The sequence below is a fragment of the Pteropus medius genome, unplaced genomic scaffold (genome assembly GCF_902729225.1).
Source record: "Pteropus medius unplaced genomic scaffold, Ma_sr-lr_union100, whole genome shotgun sequence".
Taxonomy (NCBI): Eukaryota; Metazoa; Chordata; class Mammalia; order Chiroptera; family Pteropodidae; genus Pteropus; species Pteropus medius.
Window position 1 is genome coordinate 16012222 of NW_024342467.1, and position 11404 is coordinate 16023625.

Consider the following 11404-nt stretch of genomic DNA (forward strand, 5'->3'; position numbering starts at 1 on the left):
TGTTAAATAAATAGATAAATAATAGAGGCTTACAGTTATTAAGCATGTCCCGTGTGCTAAGTTCTAAGTATTTTACATGTGTTCATTTATCCCTTAAGACCTATGAATGAAGAGCTTTGTGAATTAGGGTTTATTATTTCCCTCACTTCACTTCCGAGGTGATCTCATCTAGTCTGTGAACTCAAATATCTACTACATCTTGACAATTACTAAATATCTATCCCTCATCCAAGACCTCTCCCCTAAACTCCAGATTCCTTTATCCAACTGCCTACTCAATATTTCGATTCAAATGTCTAATAATAATAAACTAAATTTGGATGCTTGACCTGTACCTCTCCACCACTAAATCTTCTCCCTCTCTGAAAAGGGCAATTCCATTCTTTTGGGTTTGGGAGCCCAAAATGTGAAAATGTTCCTTGATTCTTCTCTCAGACCCACATCTAGGGTTGTCCTATTTAGCAAATAAAAATACAGATGCCCAGTTCGACTTGAATTTCAGATAAACAATGTATAGTGTTTTAGTATAAGTATGTCCCAAGCAACATTTGGGACATACTTCGCTAAAGCATTATTCGCTAGTTATCTGAAATTCAAATTTAATTAGGCATCCTGTGTTTTATCCGACATCCGATCAATCAGCAAGTTCTATGTATCTCCAAAATATAACCTAGATCTACCCACTTTTCCTCTCCATAGCCTCTGCCACCTTAGTCCACCCTACAGTTTTTGCAAGAGACTTCCAGTTGATCTCCTTGCTCCTACCTTGGTTCTCTGTGTTCCTCTCCCACAGCAACGGGGGCGATCATTCGAAAAAGAAAGTCAGCTCGTTTCACTCACCTGCTCACACCCGCCAGTGGCCTCCTATCTGGCCAAGTTAAAATTCAAAGTTCTTCTTTACACAGCCTAAACAGCCATCATGCTCGCCCCACCTGTCTCCTCCTGCGACCTCGTCTCATGCCTCTTCTCCTGACTCCCTCTGCTTTAGCTCCACAGGCCTCCTTACCATTTCTTCGATGCAACAATCACCCCCCACCGCAGAGCCTTTGCAGCGCCTTTGCTGGTCCCTCTGCCTGAAACCCTCCATCTCAGACATCTTCTCGGTTCCTGCTTTCATTTTAAATCTCTATTCAAACATCACCCTCTCTGACCGTGCTCTTTAAAATAACACCCTCCCAGCCATTCTCTTTCTTCTTATTTTCTTATTTTATTTTTATTCTTAGCACTTATCACTCCAACGCACATTTATTTGTCTATCCCAGAATATAACTATTATGAGAAAAGAGATTTTGTCTGTTTTATTCACTGTGTGCCATGAGCGTTGGCACATAGAAGATGCTTGATAAACATCTGTCGTATGAATGAACCCTCATTTATTGGCGGGGAAACTGAGGCAAGGAGATGTTCACTATCTTACCTGAAGTCAAAAAATACTCAAGCTCCTCTGTCTTTGTCAAAGCATTTTCAGTGTGAGATCTTGTTTGTCCGCAGAAACTCTGATTGTTAAAAATGGACAGTCTTAACCCCATATCATAGAGGAGGAGACTACACCATCATCATCCTGGAACTAAATCCTAGACTTTCCCACAGGCCTAAATCCCTCCTGTGGACTTTTCTCACTTTTGTCGATCTCTCCAAACATGTTTTAAGTTCTTGTATTTTTAAATTATATTTTCAAATTATCTCCTTCGCAGGTCAAAGATGAAGGAGCATAGGTCTAATAAATTCATGCCCCCAGAGAAACCAGAGAAACCAGGGCGATGCATATCCTTTTTATCTCAACCCCAGATCCCTTCTCCCTGGTCTGTGATTCCCTAAGTCTCAGGTAATGAATAGATATTACTGGCGGGGAGCTCCTTGGTGCTGTTGGCATTTGTCTAGTGAAAGCAAAACTGCTCTCAGAAATGACATTCTAAGATTCCTTCTAAGTTAGTAAATTCAGGATCTATTTGCTTTTTCATTTACTCCTTCTAGTAAACATTTATCGTGTCTATCAAGTAGGATGAGCAACCATCACATTTTACCTGGGACTGAGGGATCTCCTGGGACGCAAGACTTCTGGTGCTAAAAACCGAGAAAGTTTTGGACAAAACAAGGTAAGTTTGTCATCCTAATACACTGGGGATTTTTGTTTGTGTGTGTGTGTGTGTGTGTGTGTGTTAATGCTACTGTGGTAGGCTGAATTATAGCCTCCAAGGATATCCACAAACTTAGAATGTATTACCTACATAGCAAAAGAGACTTTCCAGATGTAATTAACTTGAGTTGGTTCCCTATTAACGGGGCAGGGTACTGGGCTGAAAGCTCAGCATAATCATAGATGAATCGAACATAGTCATTGGCCTCAGGGAACTCTGGGGCCTTGTGAGGAAGGCAGACTTAAACAGCAAGTGCCCTCACACGTTGTGGGTGTGTAAATACCTGTATGTCATGCTTAGGGCTGGGGAACAATGCGAAGTGGTCAATCTTATCTCGGGGTAGGGTCAAATAAAGTTTGTAAATTTACATATTTTTAGTTTCATCTACTGTATGAATTTCTGGCTTCGTATTTTCTCCAGGCTTGTCTCTTTGAGATCTTTAATTTAAAAAAAAAAATGTGAAAACTTAAAACTACAAAACTTCTAGAAAAAATCATGGGCAAAAATTATCAACCTTGAATTAGGCAAAGATTTATTAAATACAATTTAAAAGGACGACTCATAAAAGAAAGCAATTGATGAATAGAACTTCATGAAAATTAAAATTTTCTGTTCCTTAAAAGGAATATTAAGATGAAAGACAAGCCACAGATTGGGAGAAAATATTTTCAAAACACAACTAATAAATGATTTGCATCTAGAGTAGATAAATAATTCTCATAGCTCAATAACAGGAAAATAAACCAATTCATTTAAATGGGCAAAAGATTTGAACAGACATTTCATCAAAAGAGTTATGTAGATGGCAAATAATCATTCATCATTAGTCATTAGGAAAATGCAAATTAAAACCACCCTCCAATATAACGAGTAATTTAAAAAACAACTGACGATACTAAGTTTTAATGAGGATGTGAAGCAATAGGAATTCTCACCCACGGATGGTAGGTACATGAAATGATTCAGCCCCTTTGGAAAACTACTAGAGGTTTCTCATAAAGTTAAGCTTATTCTAGGTATTCATTTTCCATTGTTTTAGTAACAAATTATTATGACCCAGTGTATTCATTTTCCATTGTTTTAGTAACAAATTATTACTAATTTACTAATATAAGGCAATATAAATTTATTACTATACATTTCTGTAGGGCTGAGGTCTGATACGAGCCTTACCAAACTAAAATCAAGGTGTCAGCCAAGCCACATTCCCTTCTGGAGGCTGCAGGGGAGAATTCGTTTCTTCTACTTTTCCAGCTTCTAAAGGCCACCGGCATCCCTTGGCTCATGGCCCCCTCCTCCACCCTCGAAGCCGGCAGCATCGCCTCTCGCTGACTTTTTCTTTCATCGCATCTCTTACTGCAGCTAGACAAGGTTCTCCACTTTTTAGGTCTCAGGTGAATACATTGAGCACACCAGATAACCCAGGATAATCTCCCAATTTTAAGGTCACCTGATTAGTTTACTTCCATCTGCAAACTTACTTCCCCTTAGTGAGGTAACATAATATATTCACAGGTTTTGGAGATTAGGATGTGGACATCTTTGGGGGACCATTATTACTTCCCTATTCAGCAATCCTACTCCTCGGTACTCATACAAGTAAAATGAAAAAACGATGATAAGACACAAACATTATATGCTTATAATGTCTTCATTTGTAACTGCCGAAAGCTGGAAACAACACAAAGTCTTTCCATTGGTGAATGGATAAACAAAAGACACCGTACAGAATATTGCTCAGCACTAAAAAGAAATGAACTATTGATACATACAATAACATAGATGAATCTCACCTATGTAGTTGAAAGAAGTCAGACTCAAAAGGGTATATATTGTATCATTCCATTTATATGATATTCTGTAGACGATAAAATGCTATAGACCAAGAATAAATCAGTGGTCGTCAAGGGCTAGAGAAGAGGGATTGACTACAAAGGAACATTCGAAGGTGATGGGGGATATTTTATATCTTGATCGTGAAGATGGTTTTACAACTATATGTATATGTCAAAACGCATAGAACCGTACGGTAAAAAAGAGTGAATTGTACCGTATCAGACTTCCATAAGACTGACTTTAAAAATGGGGCAGTTGAGAGATGAGAAGAAGCTTTGGCTTGAAGCGTGTTATTTTGAAAAACATGCTGGCTTCAAGCATGTTATTTTGAAAAACATGCTACCATCTTACCCCAATGGTGGTGTCTTTCCTGAAGAGGGACCCGCCAGTCTGTCTCCTCACTGCGTGGCGGGAGGTAGGTGTAATCAGACCCACATTATGACTGTCGTGGGCCCCTTCCTCCATTAAGGGAGTGTTACAAATTTTATTTTATGACCATGTTGATGTAACTTTTTTCCTTTGGATTTTAAAAGGAATTAGAACCTTTTTTGTGGACCTCTAAATGCGTCATGAGCTATAGGAGCTGCGCCTGATGGAAAAGCCCACCCTGGGTGAGACCCAAGTCTGGTGGGAAGGAAACTCAGGCTAATCATTTTTACCAGTGGAAGACCAGGAGTAGAAATTATGCATTCAGTTCCTAGTGCTGTCATCGACTTTCCAATAGTTTCAAACAGGTTAGTTAACCTCTTGGGGTCTCAGTTCCCCAGTGTGAGAACAAGAAACAACAAAGTCAACAGTCGTTCATGAAAACAATATTATGTGAGTTTCTACATGAGAATGTGTGCCTGTGTATATGCCCAGAGGACCGACTATATAAAAGGATAGTCATTAATTTCATTTAATTTTTTTTAATCTCTGAGAGATGGTGTTTTGACTTACCTTTATGTTTTTCATTGGACTTTCTGTGTTGTTTTGGTTTTTTAACTTTAATTTTATTTTTATAATAAAAAATAAACCATTTTCAAATGGTCATGGGGATGGGGAGCATGGCATAGGGAATGCAGTTAGCATTAATATAATAGCTAGGTGGAGAGTCAGAGGAGAGAAAGAGCAATTAGGGGGATCATTTTTTAAACTATATAAGTGTCTAGCCAGTGTACTGTATACTTGAAACTAATAATAAAATAAATAAATAAATAAACCATTTTCATTTTGAAATAAAGTATATGTCACACCTCAAGGAGTTCACTGTATTCTGAATATTTCTTGTCACTAATTACAATTTCAAATAATTATTAACATTTTTGAAAATTAAATTAAAATAGATAATTTCAAAATAATATTTTTATGGCTGTAGTATAGTTTATATAAGATTTCTCTAGTGTTGAGTATTGGGGTCATTTCAAATTTTTGATAAATTAATAGGTGAATATCTTGATATGTAAGTCCTTGCATTTCTGACTAGTTCTTTAGGATATAAAGAAAAATTTACTGAAGTATGGTAAAATTAGACAAATATGGCCAAATTGCTCTACCCAATGATTAGAGGGTCTTTATCAAGTTATATTTGTGTATTATCTTTTAAAAAAATCTTTGCCATTTGATAATTAAAAGGAAACTATATCGTTTTCTTTTAGCTTTATGTAGTTCCTGGGGAGGCTGTATGTTTTAATATATTATTTACTATTTTCATAAAATATTAAACTTTTGAACAGCCTTTTCACGTCCTGTGTTATTTTAATTTAATTTGGGGAAAATGGTTCTGGTTAACATGTGAAATCTTTCTATAATAAGGATACTTCTATAATAATTTTGTAAATTTTACTCAATTTTATATTTTCACGTTGTTTGTAGTGGTTGTTAAATACATGTGTAGAAGAAATACGTGTTTTATGTGGTCAACTCTATTACAAATTTTTCTTTTGCAATTATTTTCCATTGATTTTTATGCCTGAAAATTCTTCCCCATCTCAAACTCAATTACTTTTCTTCTTTGTTTCATAGCTTAATCATTAACATCTAATTCTTTAGTTCACCTGGAATTTATTTTAGTATATGTTATAAAATGAGGATCTAAATTATTTTTTTCCTAGATGGTTAACCAACTATTGAAATAGTAAATTATTATGTCTACTAAGACCTGTTACCCAATCATCTGACTGGTTACATGGTTCCTTCTTCCAGAATAATTTGAAGCAGTTTATAGTTCACCACTTGCTAGAAGCAGTATATAGAAACAAACTCTCTGGTGACTACCACTTCCCTCACCTTTCCTGAATGCACTTGTATCACCTTCCTGCTCCTGGCTGCAGTGAACTTCCCATCAAGCTTGTCCACGTCCAAGTGCATTGCATTTCTTAAATTACAGCCCTTGAGGAGAAGCAGAGAGCTAGGTATTGCTTTGGGGTGCAAGGGACCACCTCACAGAGTTAACCCTGTGTGATGGAGAGGTAACCGACGATCACCCATTTATGAAGGCCGCATGTCTCTGGGGCCTCAGGATTCATGGAAGCTTCATGAATTGTTTTAGAAAGTGTATGTGTAGGGTGATAAATTAGGCATCTCGCTGCCTATCGATCTTATTAACCCAGATGTCTAATAATCATTTTCATACTTAAATTATTTATTTTGTCTGAATCAATCCTTTGGAGAGGACTTCATACTTGCCAACTCACTAATTATGTAATAAATTCATAATGTACATAAAATATGTAAAGCATCTTTTAGTGCTTTGCTTCACTATTCATAAGCTTTGTTTTTTTAACCTGGTATTTTTTTTCTTAAAAAGTACATTTTAATACTTGTAACCATTGTAACCTAAGGCTGATTATAGCAAGGGGAGAAAAAAGACTTTCCAATCAAAATGATAATATGCTTTATTTTCCATAACCTTCTCTTACCCAAAAAACTCACCATAAACTTTTCCCAAACTTTATTTCTTGTGCAAAAAAATGTGTGCTCTGTTTTAATGCAGGTCTGATTCTTCATGTGTCTTTAATAACCACATCCCATTCCAGAACATGTTGCCAAAAATAACCCATTAGCGGGGGCGGCCACATTGTCTCAGCAGAATCTCCAAATACTTTATGGCTGCTTTTATTTTGAGAATAGCACAATCACTCCTTAGTGAATTCATCTTTTAATGACATTTCTTCTGCACTATTTAGCAAAATAACTCCACTCAGCTCTAACCAAGCCTCTATAAGTAATTAGAGATAAGCATGTTTTAATGCATTTCTGAATATTCTATTTTAATACTCTCTTCAATCACAAATAAGCAACTGAATCAACCTGCCCTTGGGGCAGTGGGGTCCGGATTTAAAACTACACACATAATTGTGTGACATTTGATTCACTTGACTGTGCAGTGACTCAAATTTGCCTTCTAAAGAGGCAGAAAGTAAAACAGCTAACAGCCACCCTGACATCTCAGATAGATGGTGTGTTTCCTTCTTCCACCGAATGTTAAATTTACCTGCATTAGAAAAGTTGCTTTAGCTACTCCCTCTGGCAATATGTTCTATCCTCCATGGCTCTTAATTAGAGTGCAACTTGATTTTTTCTTACTCGGCTCAAGGTGCATCTCTGCAACTCCATCCGCCCCCATGTAGCACAGGTATCACGGCCTCTGTTCCCGAGCCTGACTATTCATCCTCTCATTATATCTCGCTCATCCAAGCTCAGTGCAAGCATTGCTAAAGAAACCGGAAATGATACTAATGGACATGCTTTCAAAGCCACAAGGCATGTTAGAGCTAGATTAGGCTTCATTTTTAAGAAATAGATATATTTATTCTCCATTATTTAGGAAAGAAAGAAAGCTCAAAGTGCTTCGTCAACAAAATAGATACTGCAGTGTTCGCATTAAAAGTAGAATCCATAAAAAGCTGTAGAACTAGACTTGTATAATTTTCATTTTCTTGATTCGGGGGAGTTTTGCATTAGATCCTGTTGTTCTCGTTGGTGACACCAGAATGCCTAGTTATTTTTCAGATTACATGTGGGATCATGACATATTCTTATGAAAGACTTGGAATAGTCCCACTCAAAGTATGGTTCACAAACTGGTGCTTGTCTAAGATGAGATAAGTACAGAAATCGAGAGAAGACACCCATGTCGGCAAAGACGCAAAACTCGCACACCGCCGGAGGGAAGGCAACTGGTACTGCTGCTTCAGAAAACAGCATGGCAGTTTCTTATAAGATGAAGAAACTTTGTGCGCTTACCATACAACCCAGGAATCCTCTGAAGAACTTACTCAAGAGAAATAACATTTATGTCCACAAAAGACTGGCATGTAGCAGCATTATTTACAATAGCCAGAAACCAGAAACAACCCAAATTCCTATCTGCTAGTAATTGAATAAACAGATGATGACATGTACATATAATGGAATATTATTCGGCAAGAAAAAGGAATGGAATAATATATACAACCACATGGATGAATAGCAAAAGCATTATTTTAGGTGAAAAAAGTCAAACACAAAGACAACATATTGCGTGATTCCATTTATGTGAACTTCTACTAAAGATAAAACTATAGTGACAGAAAGCAGATTAGTGGGTGTCTGGGGCTGGGGGTCAGGGTGGAGGGAATCTATTGAAGAGGAACAAGAGGGAACTTTTAGGATGATGAGACTGCTCTATCCAATTTTGATGAAAGTTAAATGACTGTTGTAAAATCATCAAAATTTATCAAACATTCACTTAAACAGAGCGAATTTTTTTGTATATACATTATATCTCAATAAAATGGAAGGAAAGAAGGAAGGAAGGAAGGAAGGAAGGAAGGAAGGAAGGAAGGAAGGAAGGAAGGAAGGAAGCAGGCAGAGCAGGAAGGCAGGAAGGCAGGAAGAAGGAAAGGGAGGAGGAGGGAGGAGGAGGAGGAGGAAGAAGAGGAGGGAGGGAGGAGGAAGGAAGCCAAGAATAGGAAATCTTCATTCTGAAAGTAAATGAAATGGCTTAAAGGGAAGAAACGAAATTTCAGTGGTCCCCTCAACACACACACAAAAGGGGACAAATTTGAACCACAACCAATAAGCCTGAAGTAGAGGTATGTTTACTTTATGTTAATCACAATAGAAGTTTTGGAGCTCCTTTGTAACCCAGGCATAGGGGAATGGGACTAGCACCCACATTTTAGTCTTGCTATATCACATCAGCCACTGAGTCAGGAGCATCAACCCAGGGTCTATCCAAATCTGCGGTAATGTGCTACTTACACCTTCAGATCAAGCCTTCAGAGTGTGGTCCATTTTCTCTGAAAACAAAATGTTATTCTTACTATCATGTTTATTTTGTGTTTTTCTTTTTACCAGCCCCTCAGAGAATAGCATGTTTACATTAATGAATCAAGGCTGTTTCCATAGCAACACCTCTACTTCTCTGGAATTGCAATTTTATGTCAATTTACTATTAATGTAAGACAAAACAAAAGAAAGCAGACATAACACAGAAACCTTAGCTCCTAAGACTGACAAGCAGAACAAGCAGGAAGGAAAGTAAGTGTGTCATTTGCAAGGCTTTTAATGTTTAGCGAGCTATAAGGATTAACTATTCATCACTTAACCATTTCATGCTTAGGTTTGTATAATGATTTCCTAGGATCATAAAGTCTTTGAGCTAAAATGGCCTTAAAAGCTATCTGGAACCCTTTATTTTAAAGTCCAGGAAATTCAGTCCAAAAAGAGGTAAGAAATTCAATGAAGGTCATTTGGCTGGTAAGGGGCAAAGCCAAGGCTAGAACAGTGGATACAGGATTGAAGCCTTTTTATGTATGGCATGATATGGTCTCTCACCTGTTAGCTCCAGCAGCTGAGGCTCAGTTAAATACCTTTTTTGTAGCAGCCATTGTACCGAATACCAGGAGTCTCACTACCCAGCCTACTGACAATGAAGTGAAGCCATCTATTATGGCTAAGCAGGGCCATTGAGAAGTCAAATCAGATGCCATGTAGCTGGTACATACATATCAGTCAGGATTCAGCTACAGGAAACAGAGATCACCTAGGATTTTATGCAGAATGGGATTTAATATAAGGGATTAGGTGCTTAGGAAATTGGTGGAAAGACTGGAGGACTGGGCTGTGGGCCAGGTCTCCAAGAATGATGCTTAGAACACTGCAGAACTGGCCACCAAGGAAGCTTTTCCATCTGTGCCAACCAGGAAGGTGGAAAGTCAAGAGGCCACTGGAACCACCAAGTCCAAGAAAATGCCAGTGCAGGCAACATCCAGGATCAAGTAACTGATATCCAGAAGTTGCTGGCACTCTCATCATCCACAGATCTGGAGACTGGACACTGGACCACTTCTGGGGGGATGAAACACTGCATTCCATATCCGTATGAGATGTCAGAAACTGCCCCAAAAGCAACAGGAAGGTCCCTCGCCTGCATTTCCACCTTCAGACTTTCACTGAAAGCATCTCATTGGCAGGACCGATTTTGCATCCAGAACCTTGCCTCTGGGGGAGCGTAAAAATGTAGTTTGTTTTAAAAGCTTTCCAATTTCTGCTGTACCCAAAAGAGCACTAAAATCAGGAAGGAATGCATGCTGAGTGTCAGTTGACTGGATTCAGTTAACGAAATCCATTAATGCAGCTGATTAATGGTTATTTGTATAAATTCACAGTGATTGGAGCACTATATTGAGAAGTGGAAGCATGCATTGACTGGTGAAAGTGGGGTCAACGAGAACCCTTAAACACTGCCAGTGGGAGGGAATGGGAAGTGACGGGGCCACGTTAGGGTACACGGACAGAATCGATTAAACATTTTAAATCGTGTAGCCTATGCCTCGGCAATCCGACCTATCTTTTTCTAACCCAGAGCAACAACTGCACCTGTGCACACAAAGAAAAAACTCACCTATAAATTCTTCGCTCAAAGATAAAAATTGTTAACATTTGGTATATTAATCTTTGGATTTATTTTTATGTATTTGTTGTTTTTTGTTTTGTTTTGTTTTTGTTTTCTTAGGCGAGGCAACTCTTGGTTGACCTCACAGATTGCAAGGACCTTGTCAGCTTACAATCCTTTGTTTTTTTATTTTTTATACCTACAGCACCTGGTCTTCCTAGGTGGTCTCCTATCCAGGTACTAACCAGGCCTGACCCTGCTTAGCTTCCAAGATCAGGATTAGGCTTGTTCAGGGTGGCATGGCTGTAGGCTATGTATTTGAACATTTAATTTATTCTGGACAAAAGTGCCTTCCCTTGATTTTTAACTTTTCTCCCTCTGACCTCGTCATAACCACAAGATGCTCATCTATTAATATTTTTCTTAACTCAGAAAATTTCTATAATACCTTATAGTTATTTTATTATCAAATATAACAATTAGCATTTATTATAAGTGCTTTAACAGCTGCTATTCTCACAAAAACATGATGAAATGAGTTCTTTTATTGTTCCCATTTATGGATGAT

The 11404-nt window shown here is 37.9% G+C and overlaps 1 pseudogene; it reads right to left on the minus strand.

The window, feature by feature from the left end:
- Positions 1-11032: 11032 nt before the first annotated feature.
- On the minus strand, positions 11033-11147 carry LOC120602588 (uncharacterized; annotated as a pseudogene).
- Positions 11148-11404: the final 257 nt, after the last annotated feature.